The 18,346-nt window shown below is 42.5% G+C and overlaps 1 protein-coding gene across 1 annotated transcript in view; it reads left to right on the forward strand.

Annotated features, from left to right (window-relative positions):
• KPTN (kaptin, actin binding protein) overlaps positions 1-18,346 on the forward strand; it is a 1,335,927-nt gene that overhangs the window by 774,192 nt on the left and 543,389 nt on the right. The gene's annotated exons all lie outside the window — the stretch shown is intronic.

Below are 18,346 nucleotides of genomic sequence, written 5' to 3' on the forward strand. Positions count from 1 at the left end.
AAACTGGTGACAGGTGGGCAAGGACAGAGGAAATTGGGAACCTATTTTCTAGAAATTTGTGGAGTTAATGGGATTTAAGGACTCTCTGCAAAACATATTTGTGGAACAGATTATAGTAACCAAGGAAATAATGCTGAGTAATAGAGTTTAGATGTAGAAATGCCTGGCACAGTAAGGTTTTTAAGTTTAATGTTAGTGATTTTCATAAAAAATAAGTTATGCATTTGGAAAAATTGCATACAAAATAATGCTCAAATAGATGATTAAAGTAAGCTGGTCAGTAGGAACTGAAAAGTGTAAGAGTATGTCTTAATACATACGAGTAAAGTTCAGAGTTATGAATGAGCTTGTATGTGTAATGCGTATGTACAGCAATGGGAATAGTACTGAGATATTTCAGTTTTCATAACTAATGTGGGTGAATACATGTTGCAAATTAATGTGATTAATAAAGTTGTTTAAAACAGTGTGTCTGCTCACTAATTTGATATCTGATTTATAAGTAATATCTAAAACAATGATTTTAATTATTACATATGTATGATTTCATATTTGGTGGTGCTTGTATTCAGTTATTGATGATGCATACTGTTAGAAACGAGACACTTTTAAACTGCTTACAAAACATAAACACACGAAATGCATAGAACAATGTCAAAACAGTAAACACAAATTCAGTTCATGATATTTCAGTATGGACATCTCAGAGCATCCCACACTGACTCACTATTTATTAAGACTATTAAGCATGATTTTATCAACACCCAAAAAAACAAAAATTGAGCACTAGGATGCATTAGATTTGTGCTGACATTGAATGTCACTTAAGTTCAGATATGAATGTTTTAAGAAAACCTAGACATTTTTCCAGCATTATTATTATTACATTAGGGTGGAAACAAATGCTTAGTGATAAAGAACATTTTTGAATTGTAAATTTTTTTTTAAATTGTAAAATTAGGAGCATTATTTTCTCCCGGTATAAATGAGTATTAATGGAATGTTTTTTTAATCTTGGTAATACCCTTAAATAAGAAATGGGTTGTGATGTCAGTTTCAGGAAATGATAAATAATTGTTGGAAGTTTTAATTTTTGGGTTACCATACTGAAGAAGGCTTTTGCCGAAACTAGGTTACAGTTTTAATTATCATTTGAATAAAGAAATGTATTGATTTATGGGGCTGTGTGTGTGTGTAGGTACAGTCTGGTGTTCTTTGCCGTGCACCTTTACCATCCTTGCAAGTATTGTTCAGCTTCACTTTCTTGCCATATAGTTCTCCAGTCAGTGGCTGTAACTCCAGTTTGTATGGTACAACCTCTGCAAGGACCATAAAATATGCTTCCATGTCCCAGATGTGCCTGTATAGCATCTTCAGCATGCAGGTTCTGACTGTGGTAACATCCTTTACAGCCTGGTTGGTAAATAAAATAATTTTTGCAAACACTTTGAAGTAGCATTTTAAATTTCTTAACTTTTGTAGCATACCCAGGTAACTAGTATTGTTATCTCCAAGTGTTTATCATCTAATGTCTCCCCTATCATTGACCAAACTGTACCTTATGCTGTCCACTTACTTCTTAACGTCTCAGTCCTCTAAATGCCCTGCTAACTTATTATTTTGTCATCACAAAGCTACTGCTAGTTTCCATTAACAATTAAGTAAATGTGGTTGTTACTACCCTACCCCAATAATTCATTAAAAATCCAGTGTTAGCTGGGTGCTTAAAATCCCTTCAAGTTACAACTTTAAGGAACTATTTAAACCAAATCTTTGCTTAACCTGAATATGAGTGGTCCACTTATCTCCAAACGTCATCTCCTACCACTATAGCTAGTTAGCAGACCTTCCCTAACAGAAAACCCCAACCTGACACACCTAAAGTATTATATCTGGTGGGTAAAAGTAGATTTGTTCATGATTTCGTCTCCTTTATCATTATTTTTTTTTTTAGTCATTTAGCTCATCCCGACACTTAGGCTTCTGCATCATCTCTAATCTGTCCTCCCAACATGGTGGTGTTGCACGCTGTCCAGGTCCCTGCCTCTTAAATCAGGCTTCTAATAAACCTGGAAAAGCTGAAGGTCTCACACGCCCTTTAGGTGTGCTGCTTCACCAGAAGACATCACCTCCAGCAAAAGTGCAGTCCCTGAACAACGTCCCTGCCTTTCAAATCAGGCTTCTAATAAACCTGCAAAAGCTAAAGGTCTCACACACCCTTTAGGTGTTCTGCTTCACCAGAAGATATCATCTCCAGCAAAAGTGTAGTCACTGAACAACGTCCCTGCCTCTTAAGTCAGGCTTCTAATAAACCTGCAAAAGCTGAAGGTCTCACACACCCTTTTGGTGTGCTGCTTCACCAGAAGACATCATCTCCAGCAAAAGTGTAGTCCCTGAACAACATATGTGATATAACAAGCATAAGTTATCCTGTCCTGTTTTTGACTTCTGTGAGTGTTGTTAAAGTATTACTCCTGGTCAGCGTCAACAATATCACTGTGTCCCCCCCTTACCTGGATTCTCCCTGGCCATTAAAACCCATCTCCTTCCCTCTAACCCTCATACCTCAGCCTTTAAATAGCACTACTACAGCCACCCTTCTTCCTCTTGGCTACCTCTTTCCTTGCTCACCCATCTTCATTAATAGCTGACCCTCAAACCTCCACTGCTCTCTAGCCATAGCTTGAATCACCCTTCCTTCACTCACACAGCTCTCAACTAGATTCTCCAGTCTCTACCACTCCTTTCCCTACCAGTTTCTCTATACCCACCTCTGTAGCCTAACTCCTAGCTTGGTCTCTTAATATCCCTCCCATAGATTTGTGCTAAAAAAACTCAAGCTGACCATTACTGTAACAGTAACCCAGTAAACACTATAGCTTAGATCTCTCTTCTATTGCATTCCCCTACTATTCCCACTGATTGCTTTCCTTGACTACTGCTGCTGATTCCTTAGACTGTGCTGCCCCTCTCTGTTCACTATGCTCACTCTGCTCCTCTACCCTACCCCCATTCCCACCCACCCCCATAACAATTACACTTAGTTACTGGCCACACCCACCACAAATTACTAGTCCCGCCATCTTCCATATACAACTCACCACACCCCAATCAGTCCACCCTTTACCTTCTCTCTACCACAACTGCTATATATACTACTCCTACCTTCCTATACTCTCTACACCCACTTATACCCCTCTTTACATAAACTATAACCATGCAACCCCCACAGCATACCCAACCTCCAAAACTTGCAATATACCTACTAACCTCCATCTCTCTACTTCTGCTCTCCAGCCTAACCTCTTAGCACACTGAGCTTTATATGAGAAGCACAACTCAGTGGCAAACAGATTCCACAACCACTTCCATCAAACTAATACACTTCCCTATATCACCATCAGATCTCTCCTCCTCACAACCTCCTTTGTACTCTTATAACAAACCTGCTTATAAAACTAACCCCCACTCTTTCCAGAAAATAACAAGAATACTACACAAAGTTAATAGACTCTGCCTCCACCTTCTCCAGAATCTCACCTTCTGTGGAGATATACACCCTAATCCAGGTCCCAACTCATCACGCATAACAAACGTAGATCACACAGAAGCTGTATTCAAAAGGCCTACATCTTCTCTCCTACTGTTAAACTTAAATTCAAGAAGTATACTCAACAAAATGCCAGACATACATGCCCTTTTGGCCTTATACAAACCAGAGATAGCAATGTTGACAGAAACTTGGCTTAAGCCACAACACCACAGCAATGAGATCACTCTACCTGGATATAATATCCTACGTAATGATAGAATAGGAAAAAAAGGTGGAGGAGCAGCCATAGTCTTCCAAAATCATCTCACTATGGAACAATTTGAATGTAACACACATGAAACAAGATATTGAAGTAATATTTGCTAAACTAAAACTAAATTCCAGAAAAGATATAATTATTGCAGGTGGCTACATTCCATCAGGCTATAACATCGCTACACTGGAAAACCTGCTATTCTGGATGTCTGCCTCCCTCTCACAGGAATCCATACTACTCGGAGACTTGAATATAGACTGGGCTGAATGTTCTAGTTACAACCCCTCCTCCCATATCAACCTACATGGCTTTACCCAAATTATTTCTCACCCAACAAGAATTGATAGGACATCCCAACGACAGTCCATCTTAGACTGGATACTGGTATCAAACCCCAGTTTCATACAACAAGCAGGCTGTCTCCCAGACAGTCTAAGTGACCACCAAATAACCTACCTGATCAGGAATAGATCGCACCATACCACTTCCCCCACACTAAAAACAATACGGAACAAAAATAACTTCATAGCTAATAACCTACTTAATGCTCTAAAGTTCATTAACTGGACTCCCCTTAGTCACCTTCCTCTAGACAAAGCTGTGCAATACTTTAACACCGCCTTTCTCAAAGCCCTAAATGAACATGCACCACCCAGAAGCATTAGAGTTAAAACTAATTATGCCCCCTGGCTAACAAAAGAGACAAAGACAATAATGAAAACTAGGGACAAAGCCTGGATTCAGTTTCATAAACACAAAACCTCTTCCCTGAAACAACAATACCTAGAAGTACGCAACAAAGCCAGAAAACACATTAAGCTAGACAAAGCCAATTACTATAAAACCAGGCAAGACAAATTTGCTAATAACCCTCAGAAATTCTGGGTCACAATAAGTAGTTTATTGTACCCTGGAAAAGCGACCACCCCTACCCCCGAACTGCCAAACAACCACGACAACATCCCAACACATTTCAGTCGATCGTTTACTGAAACAATTCAAACTCTAGCCAATACCCAAAATAGCACCAGCAGCCCCATATCAAATCCCACCTCCTCCCACACCATAGAACTAATCAACTCCCCTAACTTTTCCCTACACCCTGTGTCCACTAAGACTATTACCTAACTCCTGAAAAAACTTAAGCCAACCACACTAGCTGCAGACAAACTCCCTACTGACTTCCTTCAGACAACAGCTGATGCCATAGCCTACCCCATATCCATCCTCATAAATAGGTCCATAACAGAATCCACTGTACCCACTTTGTGGAAAGTATCACACATAATACCACTCCACAAGGGAGGATAATCCTGAGAGCTGACCAACTACCGGCCAATAGCAATTCTCTCACCTTTATCAAAAATATTGGAGAGAATAGTTCACTCTCAACTAATGCAACATCTCTAAACAAATAACCTGCTGTCCCATTCTCAGCATGGCTTTAGACCCTCCCACAGCACCACCACTGCACTACTATCCTTTACCAACTTAGTCAATCACTACAGAAACAAGGGACTATTCATGTCCGCCGTATTTCTAGACTTATCTAAAGCCTTCAATATGGTTAACCATAGCAGGCTTCTGGAAATATTGGCTACCCTTAACATCCACTCTTCCACTATATCATGGTTTAGTAACTACCTATCAGGTCGACAACAAGCAGTGCTATGGCAAAACCAATTGTCCTCTCTTACCAGTCTCCATTGGTGTCCCTCAAGGATCCATTCTTGGTCCTCTACAGTTCTCCCTATTCACAAACCAGATAGCAACATCTTCACTCTCTGCCAAAGTAGTACAATATGCAGATGACACCACTATTATATGTGCCACCCCTAATGTGAATGATCTACAAACCATAACTCAACAAAACTTCACCTCAGCAGAAACATGGTTTGCCAACAGTTTCCTACCTTTCCTGTAACTAGTGTTCCAGATACAGATTTGCTGTATCCAGGACTGTATGTAAGCTTCTGAGCCCCCCAAGCCTTTCTGTGTTGGAAGGAAGCCTTCTAGCTTATCAGTGGGAGTGGTAAGCACTAGGTAACCTGTCTACCACATAAGGAGTGGTTCTGGCCCAGAAATTTTAGTTACTGGCCGTTTGGGCAATCTCTTCCATCTCTCTCAACTTTCTGATTTGAAAGCCTGCATTTGCACTTGTTTCTGTCTTGCAACCCATCTAGTGCAGATACAGATTCTTAGTTTTAGCACTTAAATTTGCTTATTCATGCTCAGTACTTGTTCAAAACTTGTAAGTACTAAATAAGCTACTAATTACTATAGCACTCAATCTTCCTCATTACCTAGAGGAAAACAGTTTTGTACTTACTTTTCTCACTTGCTTAGAGAAAAACAGCTCTTGTGCTCACTTTCCTCACTTATCTAGAGGGAAATATTTTTTTACTCAGGCATGTCCATGGGTCAGCTCCCAGTGTTCTCTCCTGTCTATCTGATGAATCTGGGCATCTTGAGGCAATGTAGAAATTGCCTCATGTACATAAACAACCCTCTCCTCCTACCACCCAACACTACAACCTGTGAGAGATGCATTTATCTAGCCAAACTGGAGGTAAAACTCTCTCCAACCAAGACTAAACATGACAGTCATGAGGAGAAGGTAAACATTTGCACCACACCACACTCATCACATAGTTTCACTAAATCTACACCACCAAAATCCACACATAGTAACACACAAACATTCACGAAGGCTCTCAATAATAATCTGTCTAAGCAACAGAGACCTCCAAAGCAGAAACGCAAGCAACCTCCATCCCCCAACACAACCCAAATGACACAGCTCACAGACTCAGCGTGCACCTCAGCCACAGCCAATAAGGCAAAACAACGTACCTAACACACTAGTCATAGGTGACTATATAGGCAGGCACACTGACGTCCCACTCATCAGGCTAAACAAGGAGAAGGTTACTGTCAGCTGGCTGTCGGGTGCCAGGATCTGCCACATAACCCAAGCACTCAGGTCACTCCATAACAAGTACAAATATGACTCTGTCATTGTCCATGTTGGTATGAATGACCTGAGATGTACCTCCCTGGACTACATGAAAAGAGACCTGGAAGAGCTGTCCGATCTTGTAGCCCAGACAGGTATGACCCTAGCCCTGAGTAGCATTTTGTCATCGCCCAGAATGATACCGCAGTACAAGGACAAAATGATTGACTCCAACAATTGGCTAAGCTTCTGGTGTCATTCTAAGGGGATCCAGTATCTGTCTGCTTGGGATGACATGGTCGACAGACCACAATGCTTTGCCACAGATGGCCTGCACCTGTCACCCCTGGGATTCCATATACTGGCTAAGGCTATTGCTGCCCCTATAGTGCCTGTTTTAGGCAAGGTTCAAATAACAAATTCACCACAATAACAGGAACATGCAAGCAAAAACGGAGGGTAATGCTACTCAATGCTAGAAGTCTAAATCTCAAAATGCACTCATGCGAGGCACTCCTTAACATGGAGAACATCGATATCTGTGCAGTGACTGAGACCTGGTTCAAGGCTCCAGAAATCACCTCTGCACTACCAGGCTATAACTCATACCACACTTTTTGGTCATGCAACCTGGACCGAAACACCAAAGGCGGAGGTGTGTCCATATTCATTAAGGATATCCACACCTCCAGGCTAGTTGCTCACCACAATGCATCCGAGGTTATCCAAGTGCAACTAACTCTGGGCAAAACTGCAATCCAAATTGTAGCTTGCTACAGATCCCTTACCGTGCCCCAGGATCCCCACTCCTCTTTTTTGTTGTACTGGAAAATATTAGGGTTCAACCAAACACCCTAATAATGGGCGACTTCAGCTACCCCACCATTAACTGGGAAAACTACTCTTGTACCATCTCCTTAGCTCAATGCTTTCTGAATTCATAAACTCCAGTGCCCTGGATCAACTTATCCACACCCCCACCAGGGGCAACAATATCCTAGACCTAGTCATTACCAACATGAATGTGTTCCACACCCGAAGTTAACTCCTCGTTGGTCCGATCTGACCATAAGCTAATCACCCTTGATATTTCACATCCCGCCCCCACCCCCCATTAAGGAAACCGCAGTAAAAAAATTTCTCCAAAGCCAACTTCATGCTTCTTAAGACAGAAGTGGTGAACTTCATGACACCCATGCAGATGGACAATACAGTTACAACTGCTGAATCCTCCACAAATGCACTCTATAAGCACTTACACGAGTGCATGGATCGTGCTATCCCAAACAGAACCAAGACGCTATCCTCCAAAAAAAGGAAGCCAATCTGGCGATGTTCTTCATCTCACATTGCTGCAGTCATAACATAGGGGTAGTCCGCTGTCCTCGGTCGGCCCGAATACCAAAGTATTAGGCTGACGCCGGTCATGGGCGCTCAGATCTGACGTCAGAACGTCAAGGTATTAAAGCGCATGACCGACGTCATTTCCTCAGTCTTTTTTGCCGCATGGTTTCTGAAATTTTCATATTCTGAGTTTCAGACCGATACCAAGTTGGGCTAAGTACCCCGTTGGGGATTATTTTTGTTTTTTCTTGCCTCAGTTATTTCCGGATGTCAGAAAAAGTGAATAATTGTATTTCTTGTGGGAAACAGATACCGCATAGGGATTACCACTCTCTTTGTATTCCTTGTTTGGGACCTGAGCAGTAGGGTGTCGCTTTTGTGCTAGATTTAATAAGCGCACCATTAAACGTAGGTTAGATTGTGCTAGGCTTGTCTTGCGGTGTAATTACAATATGCCGTCGGATCCACCAAAGATAAATCTTTAAAGTCCAAACAGGATGATGGTTCTTTAGACACCACTGTGGATTCGGTTGATCCGGCCGCAGTTTCAACTGAGTCTCAGGGGGAGACATTGGTTTTGCAAGAAGTGGTTTCCCAGGAGTCAGGTCAGGCTGAGGGGGCCTCTCAGGTTACTGTTCTCCCTTCCTTGCCTAAGGTGGTTAGGCCTTCTCCTTCTGTCTCTAAGGTGCCTTCCAAAGGCAGGCCTGGTTTGCATTCCACGGGTGTCAGTCCTAGTTCTGCAGGTTCTGTGCCTAAAAAACACATGCTTAAAATGGCAGAAGATTTAATTACTTTAATCAGGGGTTCTATGCCCCCTCCTGATAAGAGGCCTAGGGTGGAGCCAGAAATGGAAAGTTTGGAGCAGGCTTCAGATTACTCAGAGTCTTCGGCTGAAGACATTCAGGATTTTCCTCCTTATTCTGATTCAGACGCAGAGGATTCCACTCCTTCTGCTTCTCCTCCAGAGGATTTTTCTTTTTCAGAAACCCTGCATTTCATGAGGGAGCATTTTAAATGGGAAGGTCAGGATTTCTCAGATTCCAGGAAGAGGCTTAGGAATTTTGTTTTACCACAGCATAGGCCCTTGGCTATACCTCCTGTTTTGGATGTTGTTCAAGACGTTTTCTCTGAGGCTTCCCTTAATCCAGATTCTTTGCCTCCTGCGCCAGTGAAGCCAGATAGGTATTACAGAGTGCCTGAGGCTCATAAATATCTGTATAAGAGCCCTAGGGCCGACCCAGAAACTATTAGCCAGGGACCTAGGGGTGTCAGGGCTTCTGTGGTAAAGAATCCAGTTCCTTTAGATAAGGATGCTAGAGCTTTGGAAAGGTGGGGTAAGAAAGTATATACCTCTTCCACTTTAGCAATGAGGGCTTTGAATTGCCAGTTTCATATGTTGAAATACCAGAATTTTCTTCTTACTCAGTTACAATCTAAAATGGATGCTTTGGCAGAGGGCATAGAGTGTAAGGAATTACAGGATTTGGTACATGCTTCTGATCAGGTGGGTAAGCATGCTTTGCAGTGTGGTTTTGATGCTTTGCAGGCTTCTTCCAGGGTGGCTGCCACTGGTTCAGTTCTTCGCCTGGCTTAAGGATCAGAATTTGTCAGAGCATGTTAAAGCTAGGATTTTGGATGCTCCTTTGCAGTCTGAAGTTTTGTTTGGTTCTCCTGTGGAGTCTGTCTTGAAAAAAATGGAGGACAAGGCTAAGTCTATGCAGACTGTTAAAGATTTTTTGCAGGTGCAGCCCCCTAAGTTTAGCAGGAACTGGCCTGCTAAGGGTTGGACTTACCCTTCTTCTGATTCGCAGTCTAGGGGTAGATCTAGGCGTGGTAGGGGCAGAGCTCAGAGTTCTTTCAGGCCCAGACCGTGGAGTTCACCAGCACAATCTACCGGTGAGGGCAGGGGCCAGTCCTTTCGTAAACAGGCCCAATGACCTGCATTTCCAGCTGCCAGATCCTTCCTGCCTGGCAGCTCCTTTGGGAGGAAAGTTGGCACTCTTCAAGCAAAATTGGTTTCTAGTCACCCAGGACAAATGGGTGTTGGACATTATAGACCGAGGCTACAAGTTTTATTTCCACACATTGCCTCCTTTCAAAGGCATGCCAGACGTTCCTCCTCAGCAAAGGGCAGAGGCACACAAACAGATTTCTTTACTTCTTCAAATGGGGGCTATACAGCAGGTCCCTCTGTCAGAAGTGGGCCTCGGATTTTACTCTCGCCTTTTTCTTGTACCAAAGAAAGGAAACACTTGGAGGCCAATCTTGGATTTATCTGTCCTCAACACATATCTGGACATTCCAAAATTCAAAATGTTGACGTTGCAGCAACTTCTGCCTCTGTTGGGCAAAGATCACTGGATGGTAACTCTGGATCTCAAAGAGGCTTATCTTCATGTTCCTATCAGACTCAGTTGCAGGAGATTCCCGTTTGCTGGCTGGGACTTTACATTATCAGTTCTCTGCATTGCCCTTTGGTTTATCTACTGCCCAGAGTATTCACAAAGTTCTGGCTCCAGTAATAGCCTTCTTCAGATTAAGAGGAATACAAATTTATCCTTACTTGGACGACTGCCTGATTCTTGCTCAAGACAAACACGAGCTTCTTCACCATCTACAGTATGTTATGACAGTGTTAAGGTGCCTAGGGTATTCTGTGAATGAAACAAAGTCCAGTCTAGTACCCTCTCAGGAAATGTGCTTTCTGGGTGTGAGACTGAATACAGCTTCCCAGATGGCCTTTTTGACCCCGGACAAGCAAAAGAATCTTTCCCTTTACTTCCATCAATTGTCTCTACTGTCCAGGCTGACTGCAAGGACAGTCCTTCAAGCCTTGGGGTTCATGGCATCTTGTATTCTGGTGCTTCCCAATGCCAAACTGCATATGAGGAAGCTACAATGGTATCTCAAAAATGTATGGACACAACACTGCCAAGATCTGGACACTGTCATTCAGATAATACCTTGCATTCAAAAGGAATTTTTGTGGTGGGCTCAGGAATGTCACCTAAACAAGGGACTCTCTGTGACCCGACCAGAGGCAAGTCAGATTTTAACGACGGATGCCTCGGACAAGGCCTGGGAGCACACCTCAATGGAAAATGGGTTCAAGACACGTGGCCTGTCAGACTTCAACATTTACATATCAACTTGAAGGAAATGTTAGCAGTCCAGTTTGCATTGATGGCTTTCAAGGATTTACTTCTCCCAGGGCAGGTGTTGATTCAAACAGACAACACAACTGTCATGTGGTACATCAACAAGCAAGGGGAACCCATTGTACCCTCTTTGCAGGCAAGCTATGATTTTGTGGGAGACTGCTCTCAGTTTGCAACTCACTCTTCAAGCAAGGTTTCTGCCAGGAGCACAGAACTCCTTAGCAGATGTTTTGAGCAGACGGATAGTGGATCCCCGAGTGGAAATTGGATCCTCATGTATTTCGACAGTTGACAATGATATGGGGTCTCCAGACATAGATCTGTTCGCTTCTCCACTAAATTTCCAGGTGCCAAAGTTTTGCACAAAGATGTTTCATCCCACAGCTTGGAAAGTGGATGCTCTATCATTCAGTTGGAGCAATCTTCACGTCTATGCCTTTCCGCCTCTGCCTCTTCTTCCAAAGGTTCTCTTGAAGGTCAGACAGGACAAGCCCTCCATGATTCTAATAGCTCCAGATTGGCCTCGACAGCACTGGTACCCTCTGCTAAGGAGCTTAGTACGGGATCCTCCTTACCCTTTGCCTTTGATTCTGCACCTTTTGACTCAGGAGGGCAATCATTTCTTCAATGTCAGGATTCAGTCCCTGCATCTAACAGCCTGGCATATTCTGTTCTAGACCCTGGAGGGTCCCAGCTTCCTCAACAAGTTTTTAATGTTATTTTGGAGGCCAGAAGGCCTAGTACAAGGAAAGTTTATGCTGATAAATGGAGGAGATTTTTTATTTGGAGCAAAGCAAAGAGCTTTGATGTTTCCAGGCCTGATTTGAGTGTTTCTCTTCAATATCTTACAGAATTATTGGACAAGGGCTTGTCTTTCTCCTCTATAAAAGTTCATGTTGCAGCCATTTCTGCTCACTATGACTGTGACCCACCATTATTCTCTCATCCTTTGTTTAAACAATTCCTTAGAGGGGCAAAGAACATAAGACCCCCGCGTAGAGCTCCTACTCCTGCTTGGGATCTCAATTTTGTGTTGGAAAAACTTACTTTACCTCCTTTTGAACCTGCAGCTACAGCTGAGCTAAAGTTTTTTTCTGGAAGACTGCTTTTTTGTTGGCCATTACGTCTGCTAGAAGGGTTTCTGAATTACAGGCTCTAATGGCAGTTGAACCCTTCCTAATTTTTCATAAGGGCAGGGTATCTCTGCGTACTAACCCTACTTTTATGCCTAAAGTGGTTTCAAATGTGGCCTTGAACCAATCTATTCATTTGCCTACTTTTTATGCAGATCCCCAGAATAAAGGGGAGAAAATCTTGCACACTTTGGATATTCACAGGCAGTTGCGTTATTATTTGAGCAAGACTAAAGGGTTCAGACAGTCTCAGCAGTTGTTTGTTTCTTTTGCTTTGGGTTCTCAGGGGAAACCTGTTTCAAAACAAACTATTTCTAAGTGGATTGGCTTTTGTATTGCTTTTTGTTATTCTCATCATGGTAAGGAGATTCCAGCTGGAATCAGGCCTCACTCCACTAGGGCTACTGCCACTTCTACTGCTTTTAAGGGGGTAGCTACTAAAGATATTTTGGAAGCAGCTACTTGGAGTTCAGTGCACACTTTTTCTAAACATTACCATCTTCCTCTCTATTCCAAATCTAGGGCTGGATTTGCCACTGCAGTCTTACAGGGCATTTTGGCAGCCCCCAATGCTTTATGATTTTGCCAGCCTCCCTTTACCTCTGCTTTGGGATTCTACCCATATGTTATGACTGCAGCAATGTGAGATGAAGAACATAGTACAGTTTTGTACCTACCATAAATGTAGATGTTCAAGATCCACATTGCTGCAGTCCCTCCCTCCTTCCCCTCTGTAGTTTGGAGTGGTGGCATGATTTGGGTTGTAGCTGTTTTTTGTGCATGGTTTTAGGGAGTTATTCTATTTTTGGCTGTGGCCTTTATTTTTAGGGCCTTCTGACATCTGGGGCAAGAAAAGACTGAGGAAATGACGTCGGTCATGCGCTTTAATACCTTGACGTTCTGACGTCAGATCTGAGCGCCCATGACCGGCGTCAGCCTAATACTTTGGTATTCAGGCCGACCGAGGACAGCGGACTACCCCTATGTTATGACTGCAGCAATGTGGATCTTCGAACATCTACATTTATGGTAGGTACAAAACTGTACTGTCCTTTGCCATAAACAAACTGTACAACAGAAGGAAGAAACTGTTGCAAAAGAGAGTAAAATCCCATGAGTGGAGGAGCTCCCTGGTCAGCCTCAGTAAGAAGCTGCGATCCCTTATAAGATCCCCCAAAGCTAGCTACGAAAACAAAATCACCACTAATTCCAAGGGCAACCACAAAGCATTCTATAGCTATGTCAAAAATCTCGATGGCAACACCCAGATCTGCTCGGAGTTACAGCACAAAGGCACAGAATTACAGAACCAACTGATATTGCCAACATCCTGGCAGATAGGTTCTGTGCTAACTTTACCCCCTACCCCCTAAAGGGCCCATATCTATCCAGGAAAAATGCCGAGTCCCTGTTATCACAACTTCGCAGGTAAAAGCTGCACTTTCTAAAGCCAAAAATACAGCATCCATGGAACCGGACAACATCCCAGGCTGCGTTTTACATGAACTTCAGAGCAAACTGGCTCCCCACTTAAGCACCATGTTCAGTAATAGCCTCACATCAGGCGTTGTGCCCACTGAATGGCGCACAGCAACAAGTTATCCCACTCCACAAAGGGGGAGCCACCACTGATCCCGGGAACTATCGACCTGTTAGCCTGATGAGCCTTGTCTGCAAGGCCATGGAACGTATAATCATGGAACTCATAAACAAAGACATTGGTAACCTCCAAACTCTGTGTCCCACCCAGTTTGGGTTTGTGAAAGGCAGATCATGCCTCCTGAACCTGATCGACTTCTTTGAGGCAGTCACCAAAGCCGTAGGTGAGGGTAAGGTGGTTCACACAGCCTATCTTGACCTCGACAAGGCTTTGGACACCATTCCCCCATTCTGGAATTATAGCTAAACTCACTAAGCTAGGTATAAATCCCTACATCACAAGATGGGTTGCCAACTGTCTCACTGACAGACCCCAAACTGTAAAAGTTGCAGACTCCAAATCTGACCTCAAAGCAGTGACTAGTGGAGTACCACAGGATTCCGTCCTGGGACCTCTCCTGTTTGGTATCTACTTCTCTGAAGTACAGGCTAACACAGAAGGGCTCTGGCTAATGAAGTTCGCAGATGACTGCAAACTAGGGGCCATAGTCAAGTTCCCAAATGATGTGGACATCCTACAGAAGGGCCTCGCTGAGACAGATGCCTGGTGTCAAAGCCATGGCCTCAAGCTCAATGCCAAAAAGTGCAGTGTCATCCCCTTTGGTAAAAACTCTGTACCTATGAACTACCACATAGGCAGCAATCTACTTAACACCGAATGCATGATAAGAGACCTTGGGACCCAGGTGAACAGTAGTCCCTCCTTTGATAGTCACATCGCCACAGTAGTCGATAAGGCCTTCTATGTGGCACACCTCATCATAAAAGGGATCTCATCCAGGAAAAAAGAGGTAATTGTTCCCCTCTACTCGACAATCATTAGACCCATTGTAGAGTACAACACCCCTTTTGGAATGTACCTCACAAGACATCTGCAGCAGCTGGAAAGGCCACAGAAGTGCCTCACAAAGAGGATTACTGGCCTCAAACAAATGCCCTACACTGACCGCCTCAAAAATTTACAGCTTTACTCCGTAGCATATCGCCTACTCTGAGGTGATCTCTGCCTAACATATAAAGCTATGTCAAACCCAGAGCTGTTGGACATGCTACACCTAAAGAAATCCCAATCCCTCCGAGCTACACGCTCTAGGGAACCTAAATCTTGTCACCACAATAAACAGGACATGCTGGAGGGATAGATTCCTGTCCCAGAGACTTCCCATACTCTGGAACAGGCTACCCATCTATGTCAAGCAAAGTTCTTCATTAGCACTCTTCAAGAAAAATCTTGATGAGTAGATGGGAAATAGGAAATACACTCCGGGGGTCACTTCTGTGTCTGCTCGACAGTGGCACAGGAAAATAACTTTTTTGGGTGGTGTAAGCCAGGGAACCTTGTTGGCTAGGCTTACGTAGGCCCTTGGGCCGATAGCCTAGTACCTACCGATGAACCTATAAAACTCCTTCTTAATCCCAAAAAAAACAACCTAGTCATATTTGGCCCTGGTAGACCACCTCAGCAATGCAATGATCTAACTATAGTCTCTAAAGGTAACATCACAATCACTCCAACTACGCATACAAAACTGCTAGGGGTAATTATTGACAACAACCTCATATTTGACCTTCACATAGCCCAAACAATCAAGAAAGTAAACAAAAAACTGGGTCTCCTTTATAGAAGCAAACAATTCATGACCAAGGAGACCAAATCCACAATTGCAAGGACTCATCTCTTATCCATCCTACTGTATGCTACCCCTGTAATGACAAATCTTCGCCACTCCGAACTCACCAAAATTGAATCTTGTTACAAGATTGCCAAGTTTGCTACTGAGACCTCTCATAGATCCCATCACTGTCTTGCCCTAAAGCAACTCAACTGGGTTGAGCTGCCCCAACAACTGATACTTCAGCAACTCTATACAACACACAAGCCGTACTACCTGCCCAACAAAATTCCATCACTACAGTAACTAATTCAACCCTACACAACTACCAGAACCTTAAGATGCAGTAGCCAAAACCTTTTAAATGTCATCAAGCATAAAAATGATGCATGTAAGTCTCTCTTTGCCTGCACCATAGCCAAAGTTTGGAATCAACTCCCAAATCACACCACTGCTACAAGCCCTCCCCTCCAATTTAAAAACCTCCTCAAAAGCCACTTTACAAACAACTAGCTCTGCTCCTTTGTCTCCCCAGGTTAAACCAACCCACTGCACTGTTGCTAAATGCAGGAATTCATCTGTTGATAATCACCTATTACTACCTCTAGTTATGCAAGTTTGACCTGCTTTACCCCAAGCACACAGACTTTTCTTAATGTACTCCTACTAAAACCTTTTGTTCCTTTTCTCTCAGATACCATGTGACTTCTAATCCGTCAAACTACTAGATACACAACATGCATCCACCACTGCTACATAAAACTCTTGCGCTGTTTTTCTCAATCTCTCAATGTACTGCAGATTTACGTACTGCCAGTAATTGTAAAATTCTGCCAACAATATACTGAAATGACTGTGAAACAGACTTGTATATAGTCCTAATAGCAAGAAGTTAATATTTGACATTGTATTGCTTATTAACCAAATACCAAAAATGTAAAACTCTTGCCTACCACATGTTGAAATGAGTCTATAATATACCTGTATATTGTACTGTTAAAATGAAGTTAATATTCGATTAATGCATGCTGGATTGTATTGTATTACTATTGCATGCTGATTGTATTAGATGTAATGAAATCCTAACCTGTACTGTATCTGGAGCTTTTCTCCCCGGGCCTCTGCTGAAAAAGGACCTGTGTCCATTCGGACTTTCCCGGTTAACAAAAGTAAAATAAATAAATAAAATAAACTCTTCATAACCTCAAGGACTTTAACACACCAGGCCTGTCTGACAAAAATTTTTATTTTAGTTGTTGCAAATAAATATTCATTGCTTCAGTAATGCTGTATATTTTATCCTCTATATTCCACTTCTTCTTCTGCCTTTGATCTTTCCCAGTATCAGGTGTTTTCTTTACTGAATCCTGTCTTTACCTTATATGGCCAAAGTATGTGAGTTTTAGTTTAATATCAGGCTTACCAGTGAACAATCTGAGTTTACTTCCTTGAGTGCACTGATTTGATCTTCTTGAAGTCCACAGAATTCTCAAAAGTTTTCTCCAGTGCCACATTTCAAGCTTCAATTTTCAGGTGCCTATCCTTATTGTGCAACTGTGTCAGCCATATGTTATTATTGGGCTGTATGGACCTAATTTTGACAATGTGATGTCCTTGCTCTTTAAACTTTTATCTAGATTTGCTGTAACTTCCTTCCAAATAGCAAGCACATTTCTATTTTATGCCAGCAATCACCATCTGCAGAGATCCTTAAGGCCAGGAAAACAAAATGACACTGCCTCCACTCTGTTCTCAATCTATTTTCAAAGAACTCGATAGAATTAGATTACATCATTTTATTTATTTTTATGTTAAGCAACAAGCTAGTTTTTGCACTTTCTACTTTCACCTTCATCAATAGGCTGTTCATCACCTTCCCATTTTCAGTCATCAAAGTGGTGGTATATGCATACCCAAGTCTATTAGTACTTCTAGTAATTTTGATTGTAGCATCTGACTCTTTCAGTACAACAATTCACAGATATAAACTGTGTATAACTTGAGTAAATATGGTGACAAGTAAACAGCCTTGTTGTACTCCTTTTCCAATCCTGAACCAGTCAGTTTTCTGTATTCAGTTCTAACTGTTGTTTCTTGTTCTGCATGCAGACTCATCAAAAGGCAAAATAACATGGCCTGTTATCCTCCATTTCTTTAAGAACTTGACACATTTTATTATGGTCAGTAAAGTCAAATGATTTGCAGGTGTCAGCAAAGCAGTAAAGGAGACTTTTCTTTAACTCCCTTGCTTTCTGCGCTATCCAGAGGATGTTGGCAATTTGATCTTTTGAGCTGCTACCACTTCTAATACCAGCTTGCACATTTGCCAATTCTCGGTCCGTATTTTTCTGAAGTGTAGCTTGTTAGATGTTGAGCATTACCTTGCTAGCATGTGAAGCAAGTTTAATTATTCGCTAATTTGGGCATTCTTTAGCATTTGCTCTTTTAGAATTGGAATATAAACTGACCTTTTTCAGTCCGATGGCCAATGTCCTTTTTTCCAAATTCATTGACAAATTCCATGGAGTACTGTAACAGCATAATTTTGCATGCCGCGGTGGTAGCATTGTTGCCTCACAGCAAGAAGTTCTCCCGTTCAATTCTCGGCTGGAGTGCGGGGAGTGCCTTCTGTGTTGAATTTGCATGTCCTAACCGCTGTTGGGTGGCGTTCGAA

The sequence above is a fragment of the Protopterus annectens genome, chromosome 1.part0 (assembly GCF_019279795.1).
Source record: "Protopterus annectens isolate FY-2018-M chromosome 1.part0, PAN1.0, whole genome shotgun sequence".
NCBI classification, from domain to species: domain Eukaryota; kingdom Metazoa; phylum Chordata; order Ceratodontiformes; family Protopteridae; genus Protopterus; species Protopterus annectens.